Genomic DNA, 16,061 nt, shown 5'->3' on the forward strand with positions numbered 1-16,061 from the left:
ATGTCTCTTGTTACCAGCCGTTCTTACTTTAATTCCCTCATTGTTTGTTATTATTGTGTTTTTCACCATAATTCCATCAACTCAGTCCTCCCCTCCCAAACAAACCTTCTTGACCTCTCTGTGGCCTCTCCTCTCTCTTTGCCTCTCCTTCACGCACTCCCCCACCGTATCAGAATCTGCTGCCGACGAAAGTATCATATTCGTATGCAAATGGGTCATTGTCTATCCATTCTGGTCTGGAATGTTTATCTTTTAATCGTGGGTTTTCTTATTTTTAACAAGACAGAGTCAAGGGTGGATCTAATCTACAATGTCTCCTCCTCCCCAGTAGATTCTATTTCTACTGCAAGATGGACGGGTAAATCCTTTTCTACAGATACTGTTTTGGCGCTTATAATACCTGTGATCTGTGAAAGAAATTCCGTGATGTATTAACAGACACGTAAATGAAGGTTTTGTGAGGAGCCTACAGGGAAATAGAGTGTTTTTGGAATAGTTTGAAGGATTAAAGAGGATGGAAAGATAGGATGGTAACAGGATGATGTCGTCATGGTCTTGATTCAGTGGTGCAAATCCTCGACCTTATTTACATTAATCAAGATAGATTTATTGTTATCATCCTGTAATCTTTATTATTCTTTATCGTTATTTCTACTCAACGCGTCCTAATTTGCTTTAAAACTAATATTGCTAGAATAAGATTTATAATGTCTCTTATTACCAGCCGTTCTCACTTTAATTCTCTTATTGTTTGTTAATATTGTACTTTTCACCATAGTTCCATCACCTCCGTCTTCCCCTCCCTCACAAACATTCTTGATCTCTCTGTGGCCTCTCCTCTCTCTTTGCCTCTCCTTCACGCACTCCCCCACCGTATCAGAATCTGCTGCCGACGAAAGCATCATATTCGTATGCAAATGGGTAATTGGCAACCTGTCCGCTAACGGGGAATTGCCAACTCAGCTGTCTTTTCCGAGGCTGTACTATCATATCCCTTGATGAACAACATGGAGACCAGAAATCCTAACCGGTGTTGAACAGAAGCAGTGTTGCGTTGATTAAAGGTGATTTTTTTGTTAGCGGGCGTTGTGATGTATATAAGTTACACCTGTAAGATTAATTTAGAAATTACGATAATTTCAGTTTGAAGTAAGGCACAACGCTTGTTGTATAAAAGAGAACTGAAACAGGAAATTCATCAATGGAGGTCAGGTGAACGAGAAACCTATGCTTTTATTTTTGCATGGGAGAATATTCCATCTGTTAGCTGACCGTGGAGCAAGAAAGGTACACATTGGGTTCAATGTTTGACACGGAGACGTAGCTCATACGGCATATTTGTATGTTGGGTAGAAAATTTTGTATTTCGTTAGTGAAGTTTTAGGTGGACGGTGATTTGGCAGCCAAACACGTGTGTGAGATTCCTAAAGTGCTTTCTGGGTTTGAGAAATAGAAGGAAAGATTTGTGTGCTAGTAACGTAAACAAATGTGTTACTTTGGTTTTGTAGACGGTCATATTCATTTTGTCTCTTATTTGTGTTTGAAAGGGAGAAGTAGATGACTCTTGAGTGGACGAATACCTATTGATATGTACTTGTGGCAAAGAAAAAGTTTTTCCTGGGTGTGAAGAGAAAGGTTGTTTTTGGACGCGAGAACAGACTTCCACCTCAGTGTAGTTATTCAAGAAATGGCTTCAATGTGTCGATAAAGCGGGTTAACAGTGCATTCGTTAATTAGACGAGTGGATTCAATGAAGCTGAAATTTATCATTTTTGAGTTCAAACGTAGACTTTATTCAGTGGAAGGAGAACTGGCTTTTCGAGGAAGCGTGTTGCCTAGGTTTTTAGACGCTTTGAAGTTCCTCGTTGGACGAGTCGGTAGAGTTCTCGGCTAGCACTCTGCTAGGCCCGAGTTCGCGTCTCCGGCCGGCCAATGAAGAATTAGAGGAATTTATTTCTGGTGATAGAAATTCATTTCTCGCTATAATGTGGTTCGGATTCCACAATAAGCTGTAGGTCCCGTTGCTAGGTAACCAATTGGTTCTTAGCCACATAAAATAAGTCTAATCCTTCAGGCCAGCCCTAGGAGAGCTGTTAATCAGCTCAGTGGTCTGGTTAAACTAAGGTATACTCTTTAGACCCTTTGAGGATGGAGGACAAATCTGAAATACAACAGTATAATTACACACCTCTTTAGTTGTGCATATTTTCTGAGATAAGGGGAACACGCTCTTTTGAGATGGCAAAAGATACTTGTGGCTGCAAGGTGGATTTAATTGGATAGGCAATCATGGCGCTAGGATATGGTCATTGTAATGTTGAAGTTTCATGGATCTATTTATATAGTTAAGTCTGCATACAATTTGCGTACTATAATTTAAATCAGTGGTGCTTTGTAGCAAGTAACTCTTAATAGTTTTTTTTTTCTTGGGTCTCATTCATTCTTCTTCAGGCCAGGAAGTGTATTACAGAGGTCGTCAGTGGAGAAGGGATGTCCTATCGATCCATAACATTTCCTTGAAGGATTTGCATCATGAGGTCCTTTGCTCCTTCACGGATTCATTCATCCGCCCATTCACTGGGAGCTCAAAGGGATGCTGCCTTAAGTTTCACGTGCCCTTTATCTCTCTTGTCTTCCTGGTCCTAAGCATCATCATCCTCATTGTCAATGGAGAGAGAGAGAGAGAGAGAGAGAGAGAGAGAGAGAGAGAGAGAGAGAGAGAGAGTGGGGAGGGGCCTGCCGAAGCTTTACTATATGGATATCTGTAACTTCGGTCTTCTAATGACTAATCATGATGTGGTTCCGGGATTCCCCACGGAGCAACACTACAAGAAATTGTCATGTTTCTTAGTTACTTTTGTCTACGACTGGTTTTATGTCGAAATAATAGGGTGACATTTGTTCTGGATAACTTGTCCCGTCGTTTACTTTTTGTTTCACTTTCTGTATCTATACGTATTTTTACTGATGCGATAATCGTGCAAACGATTAGGATGGTATGGAATTTTGATTCACATTGGCACAGTATAATGAGGTATAATGGAAAAGGAAGCAAACATTGGCGTTATTTGTCAGTTTCAGGGTCGTACTACTGTATTGTCAGAATTTGCTATACAGTAGTTCTGCATTGGAGTCAGAGAGAAGCAAGTTCATGTCATTGCTAAGTATACCGAGAACTAAAAACATAAGAATGTTTAGAACTAGGAAAAAGAAATAGAATTTAATTTTAAACAAAGCTTTACCAGCGTTTTCATTATCTCGAACATTCCAGTGTCAACTTTCCTCTCAAATCTCGTCCGTTGGTGAAAGAAATCACTTTCCTATTTGAAATTCCGTAGGTACATCATACGATAAAATTACCCACCGCCATCCATCACTGGAAAATTCTTGGAAGACAAATCTTCGTTTGTTGTAGAGATTAAACAGCTGATTGGGAAGGCAACGATTTGCATAGGCGATAGGAAACTTGCCGCCATTAATTCATAGATTAGTTTCACGCCCAGCTACCCTCATCAGCATCTCTTGAAGGCTTAGCCCCTCCTTTCTCTCTCTCTCTCTCTCTCTCTCTCTCTCTCTCTCTCTCTCTCTCTCTCTCTCACACACTAGAAGTTTGTAGCCTTTGTTACTTTAGTTTGGGCAGTGCTCATTGCCTTTATTTTCCATTACAGTAATACATTACGAAGGTAGATTGTTATGGGTATATATATGTTCACAGTTGTGCATAAATATATATATATATATATATATATATATATATATACATATATATATATATATATATATATATATATATATATATATATATATATATATCATAGAATTGCTATCCAACGTTTCCTTGTCAAAATCTAATTATTAGAAAATTCTTTACTATTTCATTGCAAAGATCGACTCTTTCATTCTTGTCTCGTTACTTTTTCCAAAGATCTCCGTTTCGTTGCTTCATGTTTCCATCAGGGATGCTGTCACATCACTGACATTGGCTGGTTATTAGCGCGAATGTTACTTGTTCACTTCCTGAATAGGTCCATCTTAATGGAACTATTCCCAGAGGACACAGGTGTTCTATAGGTTGTCAGACCTAGAGATCAAGATCGCGACATATCAATCTGAGGTCCGACGGAAACAAGAGCAAGGAAAATGGGAAAGTCCTGAGGATTAATCACGGAGCAGTCAATAGCCCCGTCCTCTTAATGAAGGAAGAATTCCATACTTGAGGAAAATGGAAACAGATGATTTATTCCACAGCTTGGCATTGAAAGTATGGAAATATTCTGAGCATTAGAGCTAAGCCAGCGGCCTCTACGTTCAAAAATAGAGGGAGAATGAGTCCTAGGAAATATTGATCAAAACACAAAATCCTTCCACGAGGCTTCCATTAGACAGAGTGAGCATCTGAGGGCACGAATGAAAGTGAACGGAGAAGTTTGATTGGTGACGAATTACACCAAAAATGTGGCGAATTATACTGTATATCTATTTTTGTGGAAAATGGCATCAAGTTCTTTGTCGTAATTGTTGTCGAGATCCATTATAACTCTTAATGTGTGTTTGTGCGTGTGTGGATAATGTGCGTTACTTGCTTCATTTCTGTTTTATCACGTATCCACTTCATTCACGTAAGCGAGGTCCGTGTATGGGGAAGTCGGCCAGCGGACAGATTTACCTTTAGTGAGTCGCGGTCATTGACGTCACGCAAGCCGATGGGTCTTTTAATCTCAAGATCAAGAGGCTGCTTTCCTATAACCGTGAAATTCAGACTATTTAGCATCAGTAATCTTTTGTCTTTGTTGTTTTCTGTGGTATTCTCTGAATTAGTCCCTGTATATGCAGTGACACGTCTGGCTAACGTTTCCTGGTACCAGCGTTGCACACAAGTTCACCGCCGGCCTGCCCGCACCTAATACTATTCTTCTTTTCTTTGAACGTGCTTTTTTCCCATTTGTATGGGGTAAGCATGATGCCTTCTTTTTGAAGGACTTTGGTTTGGCATTGGGGTAGACTTTGTAGTCTCGATTGGCTGCCCTGCCTGTCATCGCTTAGACCCCGGTAGCGTATGTACACTTGGCAAGGAAAGTTAGGATACAGTTTTTTAAAATCTTCAGACATATGTTGCTCAATAATGCGACATCTGGCAACTTTAGAAAGGGGAGGAGCTTCAGTCTTATTGTATTTGTTTTTTGCTTGACCACCTATAACTTTCAATCATATTCTACGATTCTGAAATCATTGATACTTAAATGCAGTAGTAAGCTTTGCAGTATTCGTTCAAGTTGTAATTTGCAGCGACAGTTCTGAGCAAAATAAACATTTTTCGACATAACCTACCAAGTAAATTTACACAAATGAATTTATGACACCACAATGAATGGAATGCTTGCATAATCGGAAATGCGATCTTCCATAATGAAATCAAGATTTAAATTTAAGCAATGTCCAACGAAAAACGTGGGGAACAATAAAGGAACGAATGCAATGTTATGATGAGAGAGAGAGAGAGAGAGAGAGTCTGTTGTTGTGTAAGCTTAGGCCTATATGTAGAGCTACCCATTTCATTATTTTTTTTCTTTTAGAGATTGAGCGATGCTATATTTGTATAGTATGTTTTAGCCATGGAGAGAGAGAGAGAGAGAGAGAGAGAGAGAGAGAGAGAGAGAGAGAGAGAGAGAGAGAGAGAGAAACTATGGCAACGTCAAGAAACATCCAGTTACTTGTGTTTTCCTGCCGAAGTTCTCGCGCTGCTCCTCACATCATAGAGAACGCTCTTGCGGATTTAAATAGATTTGGTCAACTACCCTAGCTGTCACAACATTTACTGCCATTAATTCCAGCTGAATTTTAACACCGTGAAATACAAATATGAATGTGTAAAAATTAAATAAATTATCATTACCTCGTATGATGATGCAATAATAAGCCTGTTCATATTGGAAAACGAGTAAATACTGACGTTCTGATAAACAGTACTACGCCGAGATATCCACACGCTATCTTTTAGATCTCTGTGAATGAAGTCATCTGAGAAATTCTGATTACTTCGGACATGCATGGTTTTTTTTTAAGCATCTGAACGTTTTTGTTTTGCAGATTTAATATATATGATATAATTTGCATTGTATTTTCATATTCTAGAGTAAATTTACCGAGATTATGTGTTTTCTGTAAGAAAAAAATTAAAATTCGATGAACGAAATCTAATGAAAACTGTATCCTCACTTTCCTTGCTGAGTGTACATGTATTGTACCAGTCACCAGCGCCCTTTCTCCCAGCAGCGAGGAGACGTTGCGCGGTTAGGTCGACAGTCGAGACGTGTGAGGTGTCTGTTATGTTTTTAGAAGATGTTGGAGTGGCTTGCTTTGTGTGTGTATTAGTTTGTAACACCCATTTGCTTTTAAGCAAACCTATGCAGTATAGTCTTTCAGTGTGTCTGAATGTTGTCTTTTCCATTCCAGAGCTTTAGTTTAAATATCTCTGTCATATTATTATTATTGTTATTATATTATTATTATTCGTTTGTGTGTAACTCCCTCTTTATTAATCTGTTTGGAGCTCTTCAATCCCATAATCTACCACATATTTAATTGTAAACTTTAGACTTCTGCTCAAGAGGAGTGTTGCAACCTTTCATGGATCCTGGTTCCTCAGCATTCATGAGCTTTATCTTTGCTTAATTCTTTCTTCTTCTTCTTCTTCTTCTTCTTCTTCTTCTTCTTCTTCTTCTTCTTCTTCTTCTTCTTCTTCCGTAGTTAAGGAAAGAGGAGAAGGACTGGTTACCAACTTGAAAGATAATTTTAAAAATTGAAATATGATGACATTTCATTCAAGTCATCCCTCGACATTGGAGAGTACGTGTGGGTGTGTTTGACACAATTTAGTTAGTAGCGTGTGTTGGTGATGCTTTCTTATTGTGTTTGTGCCTGTATGAAAAATATTTTTCTTTATTCTCAGTCATCTTGAACCAAACCGTAAAATACTTTAGGCTTCTTCCTCCAAACCCTGGATTAGACTTTGTGCTATGTTTTTGCCTCGAAACACAGAAGCTTTGTGTGATGTACGGATTATATAGCAATACTACACTTTTTAAAGCAGTTTTCGGAATGCAGACAGGAACGCTTGTGTGGTTTTTAAAACCTTGTCTTTTGAACTCATACTGACCTTGTATTTGAATTGTCGCTTTGTCACAAAGATGGTGTTTCACATAGATATTCAGTATACTCTGACTTGTCACTTTATTTTCACGGAAGATTGCGTTTGCTGTATCTGTCAATGGAGGGTCTGTATATTAATGCTGTACTGAGAAAGAAGCACCAGAAATAAAGTCCTTTTTTTATAAAGGGGACAGGATGAAAGTACGAATGATTTTTGCGTGTGTACTTAGTCGGCAGAAATCTATTAAAGCGTGACGTGCAACAGAACACGAATATTATTTTTGAAAGGTGCATGAATTTGAGATTCAGAGTTTATGAATTAATGAATACCAAAACTTCTTGTATAATGCTGGTCCTTAAAATAATCCTAAATAGGCCTTTATTGCGAAGACAAGACATTGTAGGAATAAGGATTTCCGCATTTCTGTGATCACCTACATAATTCAGAGTCTTCTACTATGTTCTCGACTAAAACAAGTGCAACCAACCTGGCCACGTTGTTGATGGCATTGCAGTTAAGCCTAGGTCTAAGCCACCATAAATCCGAAAGGAAGTGGGAAAGGAGAGGAGAGATAATTTACAAGCGAGGAAGGTTGGGATATAGAAATGGGGAGAACGGTGGAAGGTAGATGGGCCGTTAGGGTTAAGATTTCCGTATGGTTCTCCTTCAAGATTGTAGATCCTCCCTATTCCCCTCTTCTCTACGTGAACCCCGGCCTCCTTTTGTGCCCTTGGTCTTTTAAGTGTTGGTTAGCAGTCGTGGACTAATAATCTCGTGTCTTACATTCTGGGCAAAGTCTGGCTACATCTATTGCGTAAGTAAAAGCAGAACTACCTCATGGAGTATGGATGGGGCGTGGAGCTAGAGATTGGAATACTGTTAGTGTAATGAGTAGATGTGTGTAGGGGTTAGAATGGAAGAGCTGGTTCCGTAGGGCATGATGACAGGAAAGTATAGTGAGAGAGAAAGAATGGGGTAGATTCGTTTGCATGTGTAGTGATGATGCTAATGCTATGTTATGCAGGTCTTCGGTTGAATTCCTTGAAGGGTGGCCATTCGGGCAAATTGTTAGGGAGGTGGGGTTTTCACGTTTATTTATTTGTTTTTTAGTTACCTTCGACCAAGCAAAGCCGTTTCTTGATGCAAAAACGTCGGGGTTCATTGTAATGGGAGAGTGGTTGTCTGTCGGTGGAAGAGGGAAGGAGGTGCATGGGCAGGAAGATGTCAAAAAGTTAAGTATATCGTAGTTTAACCAGACCACTGAGCTGATTAACAGCTCTCCTAGGGTTGGCCCGAAGGATTAGATTTATTTTACGTGGCTAAGAACCAACTGGTTACCTAGCAACGGGACCTACAGCTTATTGTGGAATCCGAACCACATCATGACGAGAAATGAATTTCTATCACCAGAAATAAATTCCTCTAATTCTTCATTGGCTGGTCGGAGAGTCGAACGCTAGGCCAACAGCGTGCTAGCCGAGAGCTCTACCCACCCTTCCAATGAAGAACTGGGGAAGATGTCAAACTTGATAACTTCCAACAAGCGTCTTGGTTGCGTCTCCAGAGATCTACACCGGACCTTTTATTCACCTAAAATTTACTATTCCTTTGCCGGATATTTTCAAGCAAGGTCCGGCACTGCCATACGGCCTGCTTAATCTAAACCACAACCACTTCCACTCTCCCTTTTGGTATTCCGTGGGTCGTGTATGCTGTGGTCAAATTATCGTTCCTTACTTTCTTGTCAATTGGTAGACTCGAGCCAGGTTCTATTTATCCTGACTCGAGCAGCCGTGTGTTTTTTACGTTTATGTTAAGCGGCGATATTGGTTACCTTGTTGACTTTTCCAGATGTATAGGTACATATACTGTATACATATTTCCTGTATATTGTTGTTATTAGAAGTAGGAAATTTGAGAAAACCCATTATTATTATTATTATTATTATTATTATTATTATTATTATTATTATTATTATTATTATTATTAACATGAACCTCATTCATATAGAACAAGCCCAGAGGAGCCATTTCTGCTGCGTGATTACTCCTAATGCACTCTTATTATTAGTTGTACTCTTTCATCAACAATTAGTTTCGTGGGTTTTTTTTTTATTGATGTTTGCATTTCTTTCTGAAGAGAACATTTCTTTAAGAGCACATTTGACAATATACAAGTATGAGTGAGATCTTTTGGTGTAGTCTTCGCCACAAAATAGAACGAACAGAGGTGCCGTTTCAAAGTCAAATCCCGACTACTACTACTACTACTACTACTACTACTACTACTACTACTACTACTACTACTACTACTACTCAGAAGCCTCGCTTATTGTTTATGAAAAAATTAATCTTTAATAATCTGGCCAGTTTTACCGACACTGATTTCATTAACTAAATGAAGAAAAAAGTTAATATTGCTAGTGTGACATTTTTATAAATCCTTGAAAAAAAGAGATATTTGCAAGTATGCCATTGTTACATGTTCTTGTAAAAGCTTCACACCTGGACGTTAGAAAGAAAATAATGTTGATTTGTAGTGTATGCATAAACCCAGCTGTTCCTCACTAGCTAGAAATCAATGTACGTGAAAAAAAGAGAGCAGACAGTTTTATTGTTCCGTTATTTCCCAGTAGACTTTTAGGCGGGAGACAAAATCTCTTTGGCACGAAAATCCACTTCAATAAGCTCTCTGTTGTTCCCGACTGGTTTGCTTTTTGTGGCGATTTTGATCGTTTTTTCTATAAACTTTTAAAGATTTAATTTTTTTTTCATCCTCGTGTTAGGGTTTGTCGGGAACCATGCGTATTTATTTTTTTTCTGTGAGGTGTCATAGGATCACTTTACAGGACATTTTTCAAGGAGTGGAATTTATTTCACCTTCTCTGAGATGCTGTTTCCATTTTACATTTTAAATCATTGAAACTCTGGTAAGAATATTTTTCAGTAAAATGATTGTAATGAAAAATGATTTAAAAGTTTTTTTAAAAAATCTCACAGAGATACTGCCTAAAATGAAATCATGTGCCTCAGTTAAAAAAAGAGAAATTGTCCTATGCCTTGATCATAGTACACAGACGGTATTCTAATTAGAAGAGAGAGAGAGAGAGAGAGAGAGAGAGAGAGAGAGAGAGAGAGAGAGAGAGAGAGAGAGAGAGAGAGAGAGAAAGTTGACTTATCAACTTTCCCTGCACGCCTCCTTCGCCTTATACTTCTATGTACCGTATTTCTCCAGTCATCAGAAACCCAAATAGGTTTACACGTGTTTTTCTTTAGTAAGTAAAAGAAAATAATTAGGTTTCTTTAATTAAAACTCATTGTGGTATAACGTTTTTGATCAAAATGATTCATTTGGGCATCGAAGCCATTTCTGTTGTATTATTAATACTAGCAGTAGTATTTTAGTTCAGAATGCCACAGGTGAAAAAAAAAGAAAGCCGAAAAGAGAAAGTGACTAATAAAACACTAATGAATAAACCCAACAACTGCAGTGTTACGTATCCTGATGTTTCTGAGTTCAGAAATGGCCCATATACTACTTTAAAACTCAAGGTTCTTTTTTGTCACAATATTTCTTGCTCATTTTAATATACATATTTATTTATCTTCTTACCTGCGTCTTTTTTATGATTTTTATGTCTACTTCTGCATTGGCTCTTCACCCCCAAAAGGCTCCGTATTTTTGTTTCCTTTGGAGAACCTGGCTTGACCTGTTGGCAGACTTTTGTATAATAATAATAATAATAGGTTCTATTGAATATTATTGCTGCTTCAGCTGCATTTATTTTGTAGAAGACTTTTTCTATTTTCCTTATTGCGGACTTCTCTTCAGTGGAGGTGCGTGCTAACAGCTCGCCTATATTTGTCATTTCATGGGGGAAAAAGTCAAAATCTGGATTCTGCTTCTTTATATATTCTATACAGTTAGTTCTATACAATTGTTGCCGCGACGCGTTTCGACAGACTCTTCTGTCATTCTCCAGCGGGAGCTAGTAGAGGACTGGCAGATTAGGACTAGGATAAGGATAGGGAAGTGAGGAATAGGGGAGAAGGAAGAGTACCCTGGATACAATCCAGTTAAGCCTGACGGCGGATACTCGGGATGGGAAAGGGGGAAGGAAAAGGGAGGAAAGTGAAGTAAAGTAGAAGAGAGAAGAGTGAGGGGCAGACCCTCTTGCGAAGTTAGATTTATGGTTAGTCACCATGCAAGGACCAGACAGAGAAGAAAGGCTCGGAATATGGTTTGTTGGTTCAACGCCAGAAACTGGCTTTGATATTAAAAGTTGGTAAGATTGAGATGTACAAACAATTATGTATATTTAATGATTTGCAAATTATTGATTTATACTATTATTATTGTTATTATTATTATTATTATTAATCTTGTAAGTAATTAATTAATTTATGATTATCATTATTATAATTATAATTTTTTTTTTTTTTTTTTTTTTTTTTTTTTTTTAATCAGTATTTATATACTTAGGTCTGGGGTCACAATTGACCTTAGGTTCAAGTCTACTCCACCAGTAGTGATCTCTGACTTGGCTGAGGGTGAGATCTCTAGTGGTTGTGAATAAGTTTTCGTCTTCTAAACTTAATTTGTCCCAAGTTTTCTGCCCAAGCCTATGGAACCTGACATTCAGAGGCTCTAATTTGGAGTGATCATGCAACTCCCTTTATTGTGTTGTAGTAGGGGACTTTCCTATATGCTTGCCTCAGAGCTTTATTCTGCACTGCTTGCATTTTACTAAGTGCTGTTTTACTCAGTGCACCAAATATGATGGCTGGGTATTCTAACTGTGGCCTGGCTAGTGATTTATATAGTTTAAGTTGGGTTTTGTGGACAGTCCTTTGAATCTTTTAAATCTACTGACCGTTTTCCTTGCAGTAGCTATTCTCGCCTGTACATGGGGAAGAATGCCAGATTTTTGGAATTTGCACCCAAGAATTGTGACTTGTTGGTTATATGGAATTCTCCTATTGTTGACTATAATATCCCTGGGACGACGAGCAGAAATTGAGAGGATCTGGAATTTGTTCATATTAGTTGTTATCTTCCATTTCTTTTCGTAGTTATTAATTGTCTGTATTTCTCTGATAGTTTTTCTTTGTAGCATACATTTAGCATTTGTAGGATATGTTATGACTTGTGTATGATCATCCGCAAACATAATTTGAAGGCAACCTTGAGATGGAGGAGGGGTATCTTTAATGTAAAAGTTGTAGAGTGATGGGGAGAGAATGCTACCTTGAGGAACCCCTGATTGTAACTGGAACTCTGGACCAATGAAGTCTTTAATTTTATTCTTGCCACCCGGTTGTCAAGAAAGTTGCATAGCAGTCTGGTTGCTAAGTCTGGCAATTGTGCCTCCAATATTTTGTATTTTAAACCTTCATGCCATACTTTATCGAAGGCCCGACTGACGTCCCTTGAGATAAGGTTGCAGCCGTATCTTAAACTTTTCTTGACTGCTATGAACTCATATAATCTGGTTAATGCAAGCTGAGTTCCTTTGCCGCGAGTAAACCCATATTGATTATCATTGGTTAGTAGATTGTCTTCGAGGAACTCATTAAACCTTATTTGAATGATTTTTTCAAGGATCTTACCAGGTATTTCTAGAAGGGAAATTGGTCTATAATTAGAGACAGTAGTTAGATCTTTACCCTTTTTCCCCACAAAGGGAAGTAGTGCTTTCTTGAAAATGTCTGGCCAGTAGCCCATACTTATGGTTTCATTGAAGATGACTCTTAAAAAGTCCAACATGGAGATTGGAAGATGCTTGATGATAATTTTGTTTACTCTAGAATGACCAGGTGCTTTGTTTTTAAAATTATTAATTATTTTGATTATATCTTGCAGTTGTATTGGTTTAATAAACTGATCTTCAACATCTAATCTATTGAGTTCAACTAAATCGTATGGTATTATGTGTTCATCATGTTCATGAAGTGCTGCAATCACTCGCTGTTCATGTTGCAGGTCAAACCTTAAATTCTCCCAAGGGTTTATCCTGAAGATATTAGACCAGAATTCTCTGAAAATAGGCTCTTGGTCTTGGGGTGAAAAGATTTTCCTATTATTATGTAGTATGTAGGCTATTGGTTCAGAATCTGATCCCAGAAGCCTTTTGATCATTTTCCAGAACTTTTCTGGGTCTCTAAAGATTCCTTCAATTTTATTAAGTAGTATCTCCCAAGTCAATTTATGAGTTCCTTTGCTTCTATTTTAATACATTCTTTGATGTTATGTATGTATTCTAATAGCTGCTGTGTAGGGCCATGAATATTAATAAAAGCTAAGGCCTGTTTATAGTAATATTGTAATTGCTTAAGATTTTCTGTTTCCTTAGAATAAGGTAAGATCTTGAATGTTTTGAGGGGAATATAAAGTTCTATGGCTTCTTTGATCAACCTGTACCAAAAAGTTATTTTATCATCGATGTAGGATTTATCCTTGTTGATGTTAACAGGTTCGTCATAGTTGGAGAGAGAGTCGTCAAGAGTATCCTTGAATTGGTTCCAGTTGGCATTATTCAAATCAAGTGTAGGGTTGATGGCTACCATAATAGGTCTCACTGTAAGTTTTAATAATATAGGTATATGGTCTGAGGTAGTTAAAGGACCCTGAGTGATTGAATAATTAAAAATGTGGTACCTATTAGAGAGAAGGATGTCAGGTTTGCCCTTGGATCTTCTGTTTAAGTATGTTTGGAAATCTGGTCCTAGAAAATAAACTAGATTCCTGTTCATTAGCCCTTGAATTAAGGTGCCCCTATTATTTGTGCTATTGTGCCCCAGGGCTGGGTGAGTTGCATTAAGGTCAGCTAAGAGATAGACGGGGATATTGCGTCTCATTAAGGACAAGATATCTTGCTGAGGAAACACCGGATTGCTGGGGGGTAAATAGGTGGTTGCTATGATTACTGGTCCCCTCACTGTCTCAAGTTCTACTGCAATCAGGTCATGATTGAATCCATCTATTAATTTGACTGTGATATCACGTCTAACAGCAATAGCTGTCCCTGCATTTTGAGCGTTAGTAGTGTTGCATTGGAAAATGTTGTAATTAAAGATTCTAATGCGAGTAGAGTTGGGTATCCCGTGGAGTTTAGAAGTATAATATGTGGGAGATAGAAGAATAAATGCTACTTAGTTCCTTACTACGAAGGAATGTCCACTTCAAGACGTTATGTTGGATGATTGCAAGCGTGTCCATTATGGTGTTTTTCCTTTTGTTAAGTCAAAGAAGCCTGAATTTAGTTTTTGGAATCTATCGTGGTTTATCCTCGTGATCGTGTTACTATATTTATCTAGTTCTATTGTTCCTTCATTAATGTATTGTATGACTGTAGTATCTGCTAATTTCTCTGTGAAGATGTACTTCATCGTTTTATAGTAAAAATCATCCTCTTGAGGATATTGTGGGTTGGTTTTGGGGTTTGCCATGTTAATGGAAATGTATAGTTTAAGTCCAATTTTGGGGTTCTTGGTTAGATTGGTGGAAGGGAGGCTTGGAAGAGCCATAGCTCCTTGTATTTCAGAGTCTGTAGTGTTATGGGTTGAGGTTGTTGCTTGTGGTTGTTGAATTGGCTGTTTTTTTGCAGGATGTGATGGCATTTCTGCTTCAGAGTCTGAATCACTTAGAATTCTTTTCCTTTTGGCTTCTTCAGTTTCCATGTCCTCATCTGTTAATAGGGGCTGATTAGGGCTGGTGTTATTTTGGTTACCTGAATTTAGCAAAGTTGATACTTTATTTGCTAGCTTGATAGCCTCCGTGGGAATTTTTACCAACGGTAGACCATTGGCTTTGTAAAAAGCGTCCATCATCGTTTGAAAGGTACCTGGTTCGACTGATTCACTCAAATTAGCCGTGATTATTGCTGTGTTAATGACAGTGAGCTGATGGAGTGAGATGTTGTTGTTGGGTGCAATAGAGCTATTTGGTGCAGTTGAGGCTGTGGCTTGAGCGAAGGTCTTATTTGATGTAATCTGGGATTGTTGGTTCCTGATCGTTTTAGCCTGGTCCTTGGTCAAAGTTTTTCTGGTAGGGCATCTTGCTGCCATGGTTGGGTGATCCCCGCTGCAAGTGATGCATTTATGATTTGTTTGGTTATTACAATCAGTCCAATAGTGTTCATCAGAAGCACATATTGAGCAGATTTTATAAGTGCTTGGCTTGGGCAGTTCTTTTAATGTGCTCGTAGCTATAGCATCTCATACACTGGGGTGGAACAACATGAATCTCCTGTTTTAAGTATCTAGGTGGGAAGGATTGGCCGCTGATGAGTAGTCCTTTAATGAGACAATCTCTCACCATTTGGGTGGTTTCAAGTTTAACCTTAAATGTGGTTTTGGTGCTAGGAAGCTTGATGATTGAAGTTACCTTCACTTGGTTACGTTGCTCAATTTCATACTTGAGCTCTTCTTCTGATAGATTGTAAACCAAACTATCCGCCTGGTTTACTTACTAGTGTGCGTGAAGCATTTAGATGAGGGGGTCTACAACTTCAAAGTGATCATTATGCAGAGCAAGTTTGGTATCAGGATGAATTATTTTTTCAATTGTTGCTTCATCTGCTATAGCTAAGTAGTGGTTATTAGCCTTTATAAGTTTGTGGATAAAGCATAATTTATCCTGCAGAATAGTTCAGATTGCCAGGCGACGTGATTCACCATCAAGTCCCTGGCTAGTATCTTTAATTTTGACTTTACCCATTATGACATGGTTGAGCAGAGAATATTATACACTGAAATATGCCTGGTAGAAACAATAAACCGTTTTTATAAGAAATAGATATAAGAATAATACCCTCAGAAAGAAAGAAGCTAATTTACTCTAGGGATTTGCACAACCTTTTTGGTGATTATGTAAATTTCAAAATTTTGAGAAAATTGTGATTGAAACGAC

At 38.1% G+C, this 16,061-nt stretch overlaps 1 protein-coding gene across 2 annotated transcripts in view; it reads left to right on the top strand.

Moving 5' to 3' along the window:
* LOC136844471 (immunoglobulin superfamily member 10-like) overlaps positions 1-16,061 on the top strand; it is an 809,371-nt gene that overhangs the window by 112,245 nt on the left and 681,065 nt on the right. The window lies entirely within an intron of this gene.

This window comes from Macrobrachium rosenbergii, chromosome 12 (assembly GCF_040412425.1).
Source record: "Macrobrachium rosenbergii isolate ZJJX-2024 chromosome 12, ASM4041242v1, whole genome shotgun sequence".
Lineage (NCBI taxonomy): Eukaryota > Metazoa > Arthropoda > Malacostraca > Decapoda > Palaemonidae > Macrobrachium > Macrobrachium rosenbergii.